This window comes from Ipomoea nil, unplaced genomic scaffold (assembly GCF_001879475.1).
Source record: "Ipomoea nil cultivar Tokyo-kokei standard unplaced genomic scaffold, Asagao_1.1 scaffold0480, whole genome shotgun sequence".
NCBI lineage: Eukaryota > Viridiplantae > Streptophyta > Magnoliopsida > Solanales > Convolvulaceae > Ipomoea > Ipomoea nil.
In genome coordinates, this window is record NW_017616908.1 from 2,174,818 (window position 1) to 2,190,771 (window position 15,954).

Below are 15,954 nucleotides of genomic sequence, written 5' to 3' on the forward strand. Positions count from 1 at the left end.
AAAGTTGAATGTAACTCTTGTTCATCAATGGTGATGAGAGTTCCATTTACGGTGGACTCAATAGTCCAACCAACAACTTTGGCATTGACATAAAAATCTGCTACATCTTCATCATAGAAACCAGAGTATGGATAGGAACATAACCTCATAAGTTCACTGCTTTGAAGTGCATGGATGATTTTCTGATCCAATTCCGAGTTCTTGGCCGTATTGAGAAATTCGTGGGGGTCAAGGCTTCCTCCTGCTTTGATTGCAATGGCTAGCTTGGCGAGATTGATTTTTGTAGGTTGTTCCTCATTCTGTTGTGAGCTCGAATCTCCAATGTTTGCCATAGTATTTTTTTTTTAATAAAGAATGACAGTAGGGTTTGAAAGTTTTCGGCTATGGAAGAAGAAGGTTGGGAAGATGAAAGGTTTTGATGTTTTGAGTGGAGAATGGTGACTATTGGTCGATTGGTGGAGAGGGGCCTTTTAAAAAAATATCCTCTAGTTGTTCTTTTAGATCATTAAAGAATGATGGTTATTTTTGAAAATTCCAAGAGTTTCAACCTTTGACCTAACTTATAGTTAGTCTAGGTTCCATATTCTCCATCCAGTTTGTCTGTTTTGTGTGGCGCCAAAATTGGATATACTGATACCAATTTTCCTGAAATAATAATATAAGGAGTGTTAAATTTATTCCAATAAATAAAAACGGTAACCGAGAGAGAGAGAGAGAGAGAGAAAGTTAACGAGAGAGAAATTTATCTTGTCAACCTTAATGATAAAGATTTTGTAGATCTAATAATTTTATGTGTGTGTGTGTGTGTATATATATATATATATATATATATATATATATATATATATATATATATATATATATATATATATATATATACACACACATAGACACGGTTGAAGAGGCATGCACACTAGACACTTTATTTCAATGTGCATTTAAGATATGTAGATTTAAATACTAGGAAGTGACACAATTTTGCACGTAGTACACATAGGCACGAAAATAAGTCACTTAAATCAGATAAAATAAAAATTTTTACAGATGAAAATTCAGCTCTTACTTTAAATAGAGTTTAGGAACTTAGCTCAATTCAATCATGCCCATCTCGTGTCTCAATTTCGAAAATCTTGATTCACACAAGGGTTTTGTGAGAATGTCAACTATTTGATTTTCTGTTGGAATGTATTCTATTGTCAGTTCCTTCTTTTCAACATGATCTCGGATAAAATGATGTCTCACATCAATATGCTTTGTCCTTGAATGTAACACGAGATTATGTGTAATTGCTATAGCATTGTATTATCACAAAAAATGTTAACATTTTCGCAATTCACACCATAATCTCTTAGTTGTTGTTTCATCCAAAGAATTCGTGCGCAACAACTTCCATCAGCTATATATTCAGCTTCGGCTGTGCTTGTAGCTATGGAGTTTTGCTTTTTGCTAAACCATGATACCAATCTTCCCCCTAAGAACTGGCATGTCCCTGAGGTCCTTTTTCAATCGATTTTACACCCTACAAAATTTGCATCTGAAAAACTAGTTAGTGTAAAATTACCTTCTTTGGGATACCATAGTCCCACATTGACTGTTCCTTTTAGGTATCGAATGATTTTCTTGGTGGCAAGAAAATGACTTTCTTTTGGCTTTGATTGGAATCTAGCACATACACCCACTGAGTAAGATATATCTAGTCGGCTTGTAGTGAGGTATAGTAATGATCCAATCATTCCTCGATATTTCATTTCATCAACGTCCTTGCCTTCATCATCTTTATCCAATCTTAAATACGTGCTCATCGGAATCTTGATTGAGGACTTTCCATCTTGACCAAATTTCTTTATAAGATCTTTTGTGTATTTGGCCTGATTGATGAATATTACATCGTTGAGTTGCTTTACTTGTAAACCAAGAAAGTAGTTTAACTCTCCCATCATGCTCATCTCAAACCTATTCTGCATGAGCTTGGAAAATTTCTCACATAAAGTTTTATTAGTACTTCCAAAAATAATATCATTAACGTAAATTTGTACCAATAAAATGTGATCATTTTCTTGAATTCTAAATAAGGTTTTATCAAAAAGGCATTTTGTAAAACCACAGTTAATTAAGAACGTTGATAGGGCGTTATACCAAGCTCTAGGTGCTTGTTTTAACCCATATAACGCCTTCTTTAATTTGTAGACCTTATTAATATCACCTTTTACCTCGAAACCGGGTGGTTGTTCAATGCAGACTTCTTCTTCAAGTAAGCCATTTAAAAATGCACTTTTCACGTCCATTTGGTAGTGTAACAACCCAAAATTTCATTTTATAAATCCGGTATTAAGAAACCCCAAAATAGCCCTTTTTCACTCCATTAAAATTTTTTGCGATCAATCGGTGTTTGAATAAAATATTTCGTCACATTTAAAATTAATTCGACACCACAAAAATGGATTCTATTCGAAAATTCCTAAGTTTTCGGGTACTTCGCGTACCAAGATTTAATCGAGAAACTTATTTGAGTGAGGCCGGGAGAATTCAAAAGGATTTTAAACAAGTGTTTATCCAAATAGCTTTTGAGAAAAATTCACTTTTAACCCCAAAGTATTTAAAATAGCATTTCTAGCCTATTGTTCATGTTGCATGGTGGACCACTAGACATCCAAAATCATTTTCCTGATTCATCTTCTAGCTTATGAAATTACTCCTTTGCCCTCAACCAATCATTAATGATCAACCTAGGGTTTTGAACCCTATATAAACCACATTATTCCATCTTGATTCCCTGATCTCTTTCTTTGCCTCTCCCCACCATTTGTCTGCCAAGAAAAAGAGGAGAAATAACATCACAGTAAGCTCATTTCATCCTTCAATCCTAGCCTTCACTTCTCTTCTAGTTTCTCTAATCTTTGAGGTTCTAGGCTCGGGTTGTATGGTGTGTTTGGGAAGTATAGGTGGTGAAGGAGGCTCAAGCTAGATAGAGAGGAAGAAGAGATCCAAGCTAGAAGAAAAACTACAAGAGGTATAACCCCCTGGATTCCCCATTAAAATTGGCTCTGTGAAGCTTTAGTTTTGAGTAGAAACTATGAGTTTTTGATGTGTTCATGCTTAGAAGTGATCTAGTATTTGTTTGTGAGTTGTTGAGATTGTTTTGGACTTGCTTGGATTGTATTTTGCAGATGAAAAACCATCTGGTGCACAACACAGTGTGCACCATCAGGAGGGCCGCCGGCTAGAGCCGTAATGGCACGGGACTAGGGTACGACCCTAGAGGAGGGTCGTTGCCTAGTCCCGGTGAAGTAACGGTGTGTGAGGGGCGGACCATGAGGAGTCTCGCCCCAAGCCCCTGACTTTGATTCTGAGAATAATCTGTGCAGTGGCCGAGCCCTTGTGGCTCAGCTACGTGTCGTTTCGGACCGAGTGTTACGGGCCCTTGTGGCTCGGCTCTTTTGGAGCGTCTCGATGCACGTTTTTGCTTTGAGGTTGAATTTGGTTTAAAAACGAGTATGTTATGAAGGAATTTGTGAAGAATTGCTACATAGAGTGTATATATGTTAGTTCACTGTGTATGCGAAATTTTGACAATGTGATCTAATGATATTTTTGTGTTGAGTAAAGAATCATGATCATTTGAGAATATGATTTATTATGAAAGCATGACTAGTTTGAGATATTTGATCCATGAGAAATGAAGCATATGTTGTTGCTAGAATGTATAGAATTTCCTGTGTTGCAAACCGAGCATGATATTATGTTCTTAAGTACTTCATGATACCTTATACATGATTTAGGAGCATGTTATAGCGCATTTTGGCATTTCACACATGTCATCTTTCAAAATGCATAAGGGGCCAACATGAGCCCAAGTAATATTTTCAAAAACCATAACCATGTGGTATATCATTCTTTGATGCATTGAGAAATAGTAGAATTGTTGCATGCATGAGAGATATATTTATGTATTATCTATATCGGTGAGGTTTTGGAGGATACCGTTTGGACTATGTCCTCTCGGGAGATATTTATGGACATTACGGTCCCAGAATATGTAACGCGGCGTATTCTCACGTTACAAAGTTGGAAACTTCCCGCCAGGCTTGGAATCCTGGTTAGGGGGTGTGCACACTAATAGTTCGAAACCTGATTTCACAGAGTTTGAACCACGAGATTGGTTCGGTAGACGATAGGAGATATTGGGTCAGATATATATACATATATATATATATATATATATATATATATATATATATATATATATATATATATATAAAATTTATTTATTTATATATAATGCACGAGATTGCATATGAGCATGAGTATATTATTGCACTAGATTGCATAAGAGTGTGATTACAAAGTTGTACTAGATTGCATAAGAGTATGATTACAATGTTGCACTAGATTGCATAAGAGTATGATTATAATGTTGCACGAGATTGCATATGAGCATGAGTATATTATTGCACTAGATTGCATAAAAGTATGATTATAGTGTTATACGAGATTGCATGTGAGTAGAGCATCATATGAGATTTTATAATGAGAAGTGTGACTTATGATATTCCTTTGAGCATGTTTATCTTGTTGTACTAGAAGCTCTACTTATCAAGTTACGCGAAAAGAATGTGAAAGCATGAGAACACCTGTTATATGTTCTATTAGAGAAGTTATTTGAGAAGCTTAGATGTTGATGAATCTATGTGAACAGTCTTATACATATATGAGCATGCCTGTAACACCCCGTGTTACGGCCTCTAACCCAAACTAATTATTTAATTACTTACCCTTAAAATAGAATTGAGTTCCCTTAATTAATTAAGAAGGGTCCACCATTGTTCATGGACCCTTATCACTAAACCAAACCCTTAGTCCTATAAGGAATAGAATAAGTAAATCCCTATCACTCAGACCCTAGTTAGGACTCTTAAATATATATAAGGACTTAGGAGGCACCTAGAATTCACACCACAATAGATTCCACCACACAAGAATTCCCCAGAATTCCCCTATCACCAAACGTAGGAGAATTCACGAAGAGGAGATCTTAGGGAAAGAACCTTAGTAGCCAAGGATTCTAATTAAGGCAAAGAGGTAACCCATGTCTCAACAAAACCTATTTTCCTTGCTATAATCTTCTTCATTGGCTCCTTTGATATGCAATTCTATGCTTGTGTCTTGATAACGCTTTTATGATGATTATGAGATAATCTTGATGTTTATGAGATGATCTTGATATTTATGTGTTGATCTTGATGCTTATGTGATGATCTTGATGTTCTTGATTTTAAGATAAATCAATTATCTTGTGCTTTAAATATGACTAGAGCCCTAGGGTTAAAATGTGGATTTCGTATTGTGTTATTCTTGATATGTTTAGGTGGGATTTCGCATGTTCGGGTATTGAGTCTTGGTATGTTTAGGAGTCGTGTTAGGATGTATTTAATGTGATTCTTGGTTTTAATCTATTACTTTATTACGTGGTGTCATCGTTTGCGTTTAAATGTGTCTGGACATGGTTTCGGGTTCCACGAGGGATCCCGGGACAGAAATTATTACATAAGAGTCAGTGGGGGGTAGGTGGGGCAGGGGTACCCGCCACCTACCCGCTGCCCCAAGAGGCCGCCTGGTATTGGGCAGCCGACGGGAAGGCGACTGCCCGCCAGGCACCCGCTGCCTCGTGATGTGCCGCCGACCGGCAGCCGGCGTGTAGGTGGGCCCTCTACCCACCGGCCACCCGCTAGAATTCCAGTATGGAACGTGGTGGTTTTCCCCATTTGATGTTTTCCCATGTCCCGTGGTGTCCCATTGGACCCCGTTTGTCGTGCCTGAATCTAGTTTGATGTTTCGGGTACCGTTCGTAGGATAAAAGAAGCTTGTGTATTGCATGCTAGTCGAATTGGTATCCCGTTGACCTAGGAGAAAGGTGCATGAACCGCTTATGGGTTGAGAACCATCGGCTGTTAACCCGGTCGATTGAGATCGAACGGGTATATAAATACATATATAGGACTGCGGTCCATGATCTGGTTGCGATCAGATATACATATTATTTGTGACGCGGTCCACCGTTTGGTTGCGATCAAACGTTCTAAAAGAGATGCGGTTCATCGATTGGTTGCGATCAATCTTCTTGTGCTGGGGTACAGGCAAGGTGCTTCGGGGCCATGCGAGAGATCCATTCTTTCACCCCTGGACGTCACGTATTTTGGCCTCCTGGTTAGGAAATGTGACTCCACGTGTCGTTTTTGCTGGGGTAGAGTGGAACTTTGGTGAGGTGGTTTTTGGAATGTTTGGGTCTACCTTGGTTTCCTGCTCCCGAGCTAGACGCCCCGTGTGTGCCCAACATGGCCTCGCTTGTTGCCACCCTTCGATCTATTGCGCGCGTCGCGTGGATTAGGGATGAGAACCCTTCTTCCATGATTTGTTTTTGCCGAGTAAGTTGTGCGAGGATGCGCTCATTGACGGACACTTCATTTCGGCCTTCTGGATTTCCTCTCTCTTGCGCGGGTGCAGGTGGGCTAGGTTCGCTATCCTCCTCTTGTTCTTCATGTTCCTCTTGTCCTCCACATTCATGCATTGCCCGCCTTAGCTTTTTGTTGGAGATATCCTGTTGATCAACCAACTCTCTTCGTTCTCCCGCGGGTTTTAGGCAAACCTCCTCGAGGGTGATGTATTGTCCCTCTCCGACATAGTAGATGTCGTTGCGGCGGAGGTTCTGGGCATTGAAAATCATCCCGCTTACGGGTTTAATCTCCGTGTGGCTTAGGTCCACTCCTTTTTTCTCCATGATCCAACTCAGGATCATCTCGTAAGGTAGACTAAGCCGGTTGATAGTCTTGCAAAACTCCATGTGTTTCAGCATAAGGGCCGGTAGATTGAACTTGACTTTGTGTTTTAGAAAGTAGGCAAAGGTGCACTCTAGCCTTCCCACATCTTTGCTCTTGTTGTTCGTGGGCAACAAGCTATCAGTTACAATCATGACTAGTATTTTTTGCTCGGCGGTTAGCCACTTCCTGTTTGGCCGGGTGGCTGAGGTGAAGCCTTCTTCCTTCCCTAGTAGGTACCCGAGCTAATCCTTATACCCCGTGCCTTGGGTACCGATCCATCCCTTCCGGTCATAGTCTGACACAACCGTGGTGGTTAGTTTTAAGACTTTGGCCAAGCGGCCTTCAAAGAGTACTATCTCTTTGCCTCGGACCTTGGCGGTGATCTCCAACTTGTCACCCCGTCTGACGGCTACCAAGTGGCAATACTATTCTTTCACCAACTCGGGGTACGTATCCCCTTTGATTGTCAGATAGGTATCCAAAAGCCCTTGGAAATTAAGCATATCGACCAATTCAGGAGAGAATTGGTCGGGTTCGAGGGCTTTACCTCCGATCCTAAGTGGTGATGTTTTTTTTTTCCGGTGATGTTTTTTCGGCGAGGCTCCGACAATGAGATTTCTCCAGCGGCGAAGGGGGCGGCGCGGCCTATCGTTCCGGGGTCGATGGAAAGGGTGCGACGGCCTGGGCAGAGCAGGTGGTGCTGGCAGCGGGAGTTGGTCGGGCGAGCGGCGGGTTCGTCTTGGCTGGCTCGTCGCGGGTGGCCTCCGGGCGATGGCGGCGGCGGGCTCGTCGCAGGTAACCACCGGGCGGTGGCGGCGGATTTGTGCCGGGGGTCGCCGACGGTGTTGCTGCGCAGTGGCTGCTGGCGGGACGTTTGGGGTGTGTTTGGGTGATGCCGGCGGCGTGGGGAGATGGAGAGAGAGAGAAAGGGTGAGTGAGGGAGAGTGAGAGGAAGAAGAAGGGTTTTCTGATTTGGGGGTTTTTGTGGGTTTTAGGGACTTAGGGGGGTTTAAGAAGGGAGTGTTCCCTTGAGGTTTTAAGGAACACTCATAGCTTAGTGGTTAGGAAATTTGCTTTATAAGTGGGAGGTTTAGGGTTTAATCCCCATTGATAACATTAGTCTTCTTTGTTGTGCACCCTTTGGATCTTTTCCTTTGACCCCTAGTGGTAAGTGGTTTGAACGGTCTTCTTTGTTGAACTTTTGCCTTTATTGGGTGTTGATTTTGGCGACTCATGGGTTCTCGGGGCTGTTTAGTCCATTTTTTATGCTAATTTATTTTGACTTCGTCTTTTATTTATAATAATTCCGAAGTAACTGAACTAAACAAGTGGCTTTACTACGAGGGTGGTTTACAAGGGGTTCACTGATCATCCTAAGGTGAATTCGTCTCCCTGGTTTTCTTCTGATTGATTTGCGGGGTCCTCGTCTCCTGGGGCCACGTTTTCTTCGTCGAAGTTGCCCTCGTTTTCAAGTTCGGCCTGAGTGCGGCTTATGACGAACACCTTTCCGGGAGCACTGTAATTCCCTTGATTGTTTGAGCCCCCGCATTGGCCCATGACTGTAGGGCGCGAGTTCGGTGGTTGAGTGCATTGGAAGGAGTTGTGTCCTTCTTCCCCGCAGTTGAAGCATCGCCAGGGGTTTCCCATGCAGTCCTTGCCTCTATGGTCTTTGTTGCATCTCCGGCAAAGAGAGGATCTCGTATTTGTTTCGTTGTTTCTTAACGGTGGCCCTTGGCCAGCTGGGTTGCTTGGCCTTGTGTTAGTGTCGTTTCTTGTTCTTTTCACAGGTGGTGCCCCACCTCCCGTGTTCCTCTTACGGATATGTTCCTGGACTCCACGTTGTAGTAGTTGGATTCGATAGAGGTTGGCGGCACTGGAGTAAGCCTCGTTGAGGGTCCGGGGTCCGCTCACGATTAGTGCCTTTTGGGCTTCGAAGTTGAGGCCCGACACAAACTTTTCTATCTTGGTCGTTTCTGTAGGGACCAATTCGGGTGCGAAACGGGCCAGTTCAAGGAACCGTTTGTGGTACTCCATGACGGTGGTCATCCCTTGTTTCAAGTGGAGGAATTCTTCGTACATGGACGCTCTCACGTGTGCAGGGTAGAATCGTTCTCGTAGTCGTGTCTTTAGGTTTTCAATTCCTAGTTGAATCCCGGTTCCTGTCTGTAAGTGGGTCCTTCGTGGATCCACCAAAGGTCGGCCTCGTGTCCGAAATAGACCGAGACTATCTCTACACAGCGTTCTTCTGGGCACTCTACCGATTCAAGGATTTTTTTGAAGGTTCGAATCCATTCTTCGAGGTTTGCAGGGTCCTCTTCCCCCGAGAAGATGGGTGGCTGATGATTTGAGACTTGTCGGGTGATTTTCGAGTTTGCGTTTGGCAGTGGTGGTGGTCGGTTGTTGTTACGGAGAGCTACGTCGCTTAGTGTCTAGGCGACCTGAGTCAGTTGCTGTAGAGTCTGAGCCAGAGGGTCGTGTGTGGTGGGTTCCGAGGTCCTTGATTGCATTCTGTTTGGTGCCATGTCGTCGGTCTACAGGTCCAATGTTTTTGTAAAGATGAGTTAGTGTGTTGTACCCTTACCTTGATGTGATAAGCGAAGGGGGAGTTCTTTAAATTAATGAATTATAAAGTGAGGGAAAGTTATGTGATGATAGGTAGGCTCACAGCCTCACCGCACGTCCTAAGATTCCTGAATCCTATGTTCCTAAATACCTAGAGTGCAAGCCTAATGTCCTAAAGTCTGGTCTTAAGAGTCTTATCCTCGGGTCAAACTTAGGTTCTGATACCAACTGTAACACCCCTAAAATTTAAAACTTTTAAACTTATAATATGAAGGCAATTCTATTATTAAATTCCAAAACAGAGCATACTAAACATAAGTGTTTGGGGTGCTATGTCACATCTGAGCTGTAGAACTCAGATGCACAGGCTAAACTATCTAATTATCCTCAAACAATTACATCCTCATGGAACGCAGGCCGAATGGGTAGCTAACTATCTAAGCCTCAGGTCCTCAAGCACGCTCCGGTTGCTAATCATCTATGCCTGAAAGCCAAATATATATGTTCAGCGAATAATGCTGGTAACCCACTTCCAACGCGTTAAAATACAATATAGGTATATATATATATATATATATATATATATATATATATATATATATATATATATATATATATATATATATATATATATATATATATATATATATATATATATATATATAGGAAAACCATTTTGAAGCAGGAAGATATATACTTAGGAGACTCTAGCTTTAAAACCAGGAATAGACTCAACAAGTAGGGATAAACACATTCAACAGTTACAATCAAGCATATAAAGATACTAGTATATATCCTAAGGTCACAAGTTTATTTTGCATCATTCATATCATCATTCAATCTCTATCATATCACTTAAGCACACTTTGGTGGCGCCACAGGACCAATCGCATGCCCATACATGAGGGTCAGCGCATATAGCGCTAACACAGCCCCGCAGAACCCTGCCTCGTACCGCAGCACGAAATGGTTGAACGCAACCAACCGATGAACCGCAGCTCATCATAACGTTTGACCACAGCCAAACGGTGGACCGCAGCCCAAAAGTGTATTTCTGACCGCAGCCTAGTTATGAAACGCAGCTCATGTAAAACGTTTGATCGCAACCAAACAGTGGACCGCAGCCCGAAAGTGTATTTCTAATTACAACCAGATTATGAACCGCAGCTCATGTATAGCCAATTTAATCGCAACCAAATTGGGTATCATGCACACATAACACATAGCAAACACATGCAACCCACATTAACATATTGGGAAAGGGGAGAAAACGTATAAAGAAACCTATGCGTGATCATCCACATACTAGGAATAATCCTAAGGGGTTCATACGTCTTTCACCTAGGTCAACGGGGTACCAATTCATCTAGCATCCAATATACAAGACTCTTTTATCCTACGAATGGCACCCGAAACATTACACTAGACTCAGGCACGATAAACGGAGTCCGTTGGGACACCACGATGGTCGGGGAAACATCAAACGGGTAAACCACCATCCCAAGTTAGGAAATTCCAGCGGGTAGCCGGCGGGTGGAGAACCACCCACTGGCGGGGAGTCGCTGGGCAGCGGGTGCCCGGCGGGTAGTCACCTGCCCGCCGGCTGCCCGCTGCCGGCGATGCCCTTAGGGGCAGCGGGTAGGTGCCGGGTTCTCCTACCCCCACCTACCCCCCACTGACTCTTTTTCAATATATTGGTTTCGGGATCTTTCGTGGAACCCGAAACCATGTTTAAACACTTTTAAACATAAACGATGGCACAATTAACACCCAAACATGCGAAATCCACCCAAATATACCAAGAATATCACAATACGAAATTCCCAATTTAACCTAGGGCTCTAATCATATTCAAATCATCAAAATCATAGTTTTATCTTTAAAATCAAGAACATCAAGATTTATCAAGAACATCACACAATTATCAAGATCCTCTTATAATCATCATGATTACCAAGATCAACACATAAGATTATCTCATCAACAGCAAGATCATATCATAATCATCATAAAAGATCTATCAAGACACAAGCATAGAGAAGGAGCCAAAGAAGGAGATTATAGCAAGGAAAATAGGTTTTGTTGAGACATGGGTTACCTCTTAGCCTTAATTAGATTCCTTGGCTATTAAGGTTCTTTCTCTAAGATCTCCCCTTCTTGATTTTTCCTACGTTGGTGATAAGGGGATTCTTGGGAATTCTTGTGTGGTGATATCTATTATGGTGTGACTTCTAGGTGCCTTCTATGTCCCTATTTATATATCTAAGAGTCCTAATTAGGGTCTGAATGATATAGTTTTGCTAATTCTATTTCTTATAGGACTAAGGGATTGGTTTAGGGATAAGGGTCCATGGTATATGGTGGACCCTTCCTAATTAATTAATGGAATTTAATTCTCTTTTTAGGGTAAGTAATTAAATAATTAGTTTGGGTTAGAGGCCGTAACACGAGTGTAACACCTAGGATTTTAATTATCACTCAAATACGTGTTTATACCCGTTTACTTACCACCTCTTTCCCGTATATCAACTTTTTGAAGCCTGCACATATGGCACATTAAGTTACAAACAAGATGTTTCCTTCTAAGCGCATCCTGGGTTACTAGTGAACTTTTATAACATGTTGCTTTATCATATTGCCATCATTTAATTCTTGATAAATTAAAGCTCTTAAAAGGACGTTTGGGAGAGCAATTGAAGTGATTAGAAAAATTGTCATTGTTTCAACCGCTCACTATTTGGATGAGTTGTATGGGAGCAATTAAAGTAGTTCATCGCTCCTATTGTAAAAATTTTAACTAGATAATAGATAAGGATACAATCCAATAAAATTGTTTGAATCATTCTGGTTGGCTTAGAAGGCCGAATTCAACATTCTACAATCGAATTGTGACATTGACTACTTTATTAGCGTGTTTGGTTCATAGAATAGGTTGAGAATGAAATACCATTTCCAGAATAGATCTATTCAATTGTTTAGTTTGTCTTTTCATGACTAGGAATAGCATTTCCGGGAATGAATTATTCCCTTTGCAGGGGGAATAGTTGTTCCTAAGAACTAGGGTACACCCTGGTATCAGCTATTCCCAAGTATTTGGGAATAACTTTTATACTCTAATGGCCCGTTTGGTTCACGGAATAGGCCTGGAATGTCATAGCATTCCCAGTAATAGGTCTATTCCTTTGTTTGGCAAACCTTTATATTACCAGGAATAATATTTCTGGTAATAGCCTATTACCTCAAATGAGGTAATAGCTATTACTAGGGCCCCCCTTAGTATTAACCTATTCCTGAGTCATCAGGAATAGATGTTTTATTTGATTTCCTATTGTACCCTTTTATTTAATCTAAACATTTTAGGCTATTTCTCTCTTCCTCTTTGTCATCAAAATCCCTTCCGCCATTTGCAAAAATTGAAGCTTCAAACAAAGATATTCTTATAATAATATGTTGTTTTGGTTCACTAAAGCACTGCAATTTTAGTGTTTCGGGACCTAAAAAAATGTTTTCCCCCAAAAAGTAATAAATTTACAATTTTTGCAATGAGATTCAACAGCCAAATATATGTTCTGTTTAAATATATCCAACCAGTATATCATTTTGCAGAGCCTCAAATAGTATCTTCAATTCTTTTATCTTCTTTTTTTAATTAAATGCAACAAAGGCGTGAAAAATTGAAATCGAGATCAAAATCACTGAAAATATGCGGCAAAAGAAAAGAAGACAGAGATTACTAATATATATATGTATTGGTAGGGAATACCCCGACCGACAGGCCTTCGTTCTCTTTCTTACTAGTTTTGCAGATTACAGGTCGGGTTTTTATAGAAGAACCCGGTCGGTACCCGACTGGTATTGCCCGACCGGGGTGTCGACCACCGAGCGGTAGCCCTTTAGCGAGTGTGTTGACTAAAGACACGTGGCGGCACTAGATGGCGACAGACAGGGCACCCGGGAGGATGACACGTGGTTGCTACGTGGGAGGCATGCCGACCAGCCGGATTCTTGTCCCAGGCTCCGCGGCTATAAATACCCGCCAAAGCAACAGTGTAAAGGACTTTTGGACGATCGATAGGTTGTATTCAGAGAATCCCGATTGCATCCAGTCGGTACTCATTGCGACCAAGTAGATTGTACTTAAGACCCTTACTAGATTAATAAGAGGCTATTTACTTGCTTTAATTGATCTGGACTTTGTTGATAGTTACCGCACACACGTGATATTTACTGTAACACCCCGTGTTACGGCCCCTAAAGCTAATTAATTAACTAATCAATAGCCCAAAAGAAAGAATAAACTATAAAGGATTAATTAGGGAAAAAGGCCCACCATGGTCCGTGGGCCCTCATATCTAAACCCAAACCCTAATCCCAATAGGATTAGACTCTAAATATGACCCCTAGATCTATAAATAGGGAACTTAGGAGGCATCTAGAATCCCCACCACAATAACCTCTCACCACCCAAAGAGTTCCAAGAATTTCCCTAGGAGAAATCAAGAGATCAAGAAAGCTTAAAGAAAGATCCTTCATAGCCAAGAAATTAATTAAGCCTAAGCTCTCACCACCCAAAGAGTTCCAAGAATTTCCCTAGGAGAAATCAAGAGATCAAGAAAGCTTAAAGAAAGATCCTTCATAGCCAAGAAATTAATTAAGGCTAAGAGGTAACCCATGTCTCAACAAAACCTATTTTCATAGCTATGATTTCCCCTTAGGGTTTCCCCCATACTATTGTGAATGGCGAGTTATTGTGATTATTATTAAAGCTTGATATGATGATTCCATGAGGAATCTTGATAATCTTGATATTGGAAGTTTCTTGATAATTATGGTGTTCTTGATGATTGTATGGAGTTCTTGATGATTATGTATTGTTCCTGATAATTGTGTGATGATTCTTGATGCTTATATGTTGTTCTTACCGAATCTTGCAATTAGAAGGCGAATCGTATTCTTGTTGATATAAAAGTGATTAGAACCCTAGGTTGTATCGTATGGCATTATTCTTGGATTATCGGGTGGGGAAATCGCATGTTTGGGGATTGATTATGTTTAGAAAAGCATGATAGGTTACGTGTCGTTTGTTTCTCGTATTTGATCCGTCAATTGGATACGTGTTGTCGTTAATTGCGTTGTAAAGTGTCTAAGTATGGTTTCGGGTTCCACAATGGTTCCCGGGGCGAATTTGTGTGTTAAGAGTCAGTGGGGGGTAGGGGACCCGCCACCTACCCGGTGCCGAGATTCACCGTCTGGCAGCGGGTGGCCGGCGGGCGGGCAGCTGCCCGCCTGCGACCCGCTGCCCAGAACAGTACTTCCGGCTACCCGGTGGAAATTCATCCCCCTTGGGACTCCGGCTTCCCCGTTTGATGTTTCCCCGACCCCCGAGGTGTCCCAAAGGACTCCGTCTATCGTGCCTATGTCTAGTTTGATGTTTCGGGTACCGTTCGTAGGTTTATGAGTCTATTATATTGCATGCTAGTTAAATTGGTATCCCGTTGACCTAGGTGGAAGGAGTATGAACCCCTTAGGACTACTCTTAGTATGTGATGGATCACGCACAGGTTTGTTATACGTTTATCCCCCCTCCCCAATGTGCAATGTGGGTTGCTTGTGTTTTCTATGTGTTATGTGTGGGTGTTACCCCAATTCGGTTGCGATCGGATTGGTTATCCTGAGCTGCGGTTCAGAAGCTGGCTGCGTTCAGATTGGTGTTCTTGGGCTGCGGTCCACCGTTTGGTTGCGATCAAACGTTTCTATACGAGCTGCGGTTTTTCCTCTTTCCTGGCTGCGGTCAGATGACATTTTCTTGGGCTGCGGTCCACTGTTTGGTTGCGATCAAACTATGATGAGCTGCGGTTCATCGGTCGGTTGCGATCGACCCCTCCGTGTTGCGATACGGGGCAGGGTGTTGCGGGGCCGTGTCAGAGCTATATGCGCTGACCCTCATGTATGGGCATGCGATTGGTCCTGTGGCGCCAACAAAGTGTGTTATGTGTTGAGATATGGATGAGTTATGATTATGAGTATCTTGGGGATGTGACTATGGGTTTATACCGGGGACTGCTTACGTTGGGTGTGGTTATTGTTATGTTTTGTCTTACCTGCCCTATCTATTGTGAACTGCATATGCTCGTTATAACTGCTTCTTGTGTCTGGATTTATCTATCGAGTCATTCCCGGTTTTTTAATCTAGAGTTCGTAAGATATATCTTCATGCTCAAATGGTTTTCGTATATCTATATATATCTCTATATGTATTGTATTTCAACGTGTTGGAGTGGGTTACCAGCATCTCTCGCTGAACAGATATATTTGGCTTTCAGGCACAGAGGGCTAGAGCACTGGAGCGCGCTAGATCTGGAGCGTAGAAGTAGATTAGTTTCCCTTTCGGCCTGAATGCCATGTTATGCATTGCTTTTCGGAGGATATTAGTTAGACAGCCTGTGCACCTGGGTTCTCTAGCCCAGGTGTGGCATAGCACCCCGTACACTTGTGATATATTTTGGGATGTATTGAGATATTACCTTTATTATATAAGCTTTAAATGTCTTAAAAATCTGGGGTGTTACAGTTGGTA